Genomic DNA, 2,933 nt, shown 5'->3' with positions numbered 1-2,933 from the left:
GGAGCAAGTGTGATAAGCCACAATAAGCATGCACAAAGTTTGCAGTCATGTGCACAAGCATATATACCCCTTTCCAGTTCCCTCCTCCTTTCTCCTTCCTCAGGAGTCCTGCCCCATGTTGAGGTTCCTGAGCATGTACAGAAAGCTCTCTTGGGACTATTGGACTCTTCCCAGGAAAGGGGGAATGAGAAGCCGAGGGGGTTTTCAGCATGTTCAGATATGTTTCAATCTCTTGTTCTGGCATGGTTCCCGGACAGAAAGCAAGTTGCAATGTGGTTCTTTAGCAAGGCCAGAAGGCATGAGAAAGGCCTGAGGAACAATGGACTGTTCTCTACCTTTGTTACAGCAGAGCGGAATGTTTCTGATGCTTAGCTGCTGAGAAAATGATTTTGAAAAGCTTTGAGAAGCTTTGAGCCTGCTTTGGGGGGGGGTGACTTCGGGCCTAGGTGGGGTCACCTGTCCTCACCTTCCTTCACCCCAGAGTCCCCTGCACTGGGCTGCAGTGGCCCCCTGAGACCTGCAGGGATCTGGAGTGGGAGCAACTTCTCCTGTTGAACTACCGCCTGAGGGAGAGGAACAGACGTCTTAGCCCGTTTTGGGGGCAAGTGAGGGCCATCCAGAAAGGGCTCCTGGGACCCCGAGGGGCCAGAAGGGGATACTCCAGCCTTGTCTGGGAAGAGCCTCCCATTCCCCTATTCCTGCAGGTGGAGCCCTTCTCCTAGCGCTGACTCTTGGGGTGACCAAGGATGCTGCTCCGGGGGTCAAACTCCCCTGAGGGAACCCTCCACCTCTGAGGGGATAAAGCCCTTATTATTATTATTACTACTACTATTACTGTTATTCTCCTCCTCCTCCTTGGGCCTTTCCCTCCTGGCCCCCTTCGCAGACCCCGGCGGATCCCCCAAGGCCGCTTGCCTGGCCTCCTCCGTGGGGCCCACATGGCGGGGAGAGAGGCTGCCCTGCGGAGGCCAAGCCATCATGGCAGGAAGGCGGCTGAGGACCAAAGGTGCCGCCCTCCTTCATCCGGGAGGAGAGACCCCGAGAGCGTGGGACCCCCGAGGCCCACAGGGGAGCCATGGCGTCTCTGGGAGCCGCTGGGGCCTGCGGGGGGAAACAAAATGGCGTTCCCGCCTTTTTCACAAAAGGGCGGGAAATGGCGTCTCCTGGCCCTGTCGCCTCCGTGGGCTCCTCTTGGGCCTGCCTGGCCGAGGGGGGGGGGGAATCCAGCTGGCCCCAAACAATGGGGGGGGGGGGAGAGAAACATGGAGAGAAGGCAGGAGAAATGAAGGAGAAGCTGGGAGGGGGAGCAGCCAAGAGGGAAACTCCGGGGGGAAACTCCCTCAGGAAACCGGGCGAAGGAGAGGACAAGGGAAAATCCTCACAAAACTGGCCCTCCAGCAAGCATTTCTCTCTCTCTCTCTCTCTCTCTCTCTCTCTCTCTCTCTCTCACACACACACACACACACACACACACAAAGACCCAGCCATTCCTGCCTCCCTTCCCTCTGGAAATGACTTTGCAAGTGGAAGTCCCTGCCTCCTCCAGGAGGGGAGTCGTTCCTGTCAGCAATGGCTTCCCCCTCCATCTGGCAAACATTTCCACCCTCCAAGAAATTCTTTCATTCTCATGGCATCTCAGCATATTCTTCCGCCATCTTCATAAGCCTTTCCCCCCCTTTCGTTAGGGCAAGGGCTCCTCTCCATTTTTGCACGCGGACCCTCGTGGAGAAAGGCTGGCTCCTGCCCCTCTCTCTGGCCAGGGCCTGCGTCTCTGGAGAAGAGAAGCCCAAAGCGTTGCAGGCAGCCTTTCCTTCTCCCTCGCCAAGATGGCTCTCTCCCCCTTTTCCTTCCCCCAAACCCCTTGCCCTCCCCTGGAGCAGTTACCCTGCAACCTCCCAAATCTGCCCCCCCCCCCGTCTCTGGTCACACCAGGGGCAAGAAGTCTTGCTGAGGACCTTCAATGGCTCTCCATGGGTCTCTGCTGTCCGCTTAACAGCCCTAGTTTGGCCAGGCTACCTGTTATGTACTGAAGTTCTCACCCTGGGCCAGCAGGGGGATTACTGTAGATAGTTTTCACTCAGGTCCACATCAGTTATTTTAGGTGGGAAACCCTGGGTTGTTGTTGCTACAATGTGCTGCTTGCTGTTCAGTTCTGTTCCAGCTTACAAAATAAAGAGCTGCTTTGGAGAAACCGCTGCGTCGTCTGCCATGTCTACCCACTATTCAACACTACCCATGAACCCCTTTGCATTTTATATTTCTCCCTCTCCAAACCACAAATAATCCCAATCCTGGCATTTCTTAATTCCACGTTTCTCCCAAATCTTATATCCCTCTTCTTGCCGCCGCCGCCGCCCTAGGATACATAAACAAATGAAACAATTCCTTCAGAAGCTCTGGTCCGGTTGCACCGAACATGCTTTTTTAAAATAAAGGATGGCCAAGATGGCCTGGGAGGCATTACTGGAACCTGGTGGGATGAGACTCAGGACAGAAAGGAGTTTTGGTGACTTTAAAGTCGGCCATGCAGGTGGAAGTTCAAGAGGGGAAGCTTCAGCCTGGTCCAGAGTCCTGTTCTCACAAGCAGGGCCCGGGTGCAAGAGGACTTCCCCCTGGGGGTTTCCAGCAACTGGGGTCCAGAACCTCCAACCTTGGACTCCCAACTCCTCCTCCGTGGATTTGTCTGATCCTCTTCCAAAACCATCCCTGCCTCCTGCTCCAGCGAACTCTGCAAGTTAGCTGCGTGAAGAAGCAGAACGATGCCAGCAGGAACTATACCAGTGGGACTCCTGCCTGTCACACAGGTCTCAGCCAGCAGGGCAGGCTGTCCATCCCTATTAAGATGGGCCATTGCTTTTCAAACGTTTCTTGTTGGCGACACACTTTTTGGACGTGCATCATTTTGCAACACAGTAATTCAGTTTTACAATAAT

The sequence above is a fragment of the Podarcis bocagei genome (assembly GCF_964188305.1).
Source record: "Podarcis bocagei genome assembly, chromosome: 2".
Lineage (NCBI taxonomy): Eukaryota > Metazoa > Chordata > Lepidosauria > Squamata > Lacertidae > Podarcis > Podarcis bocagei.
Note: the sequence above shows the minus strand (reverse complement) of the source record.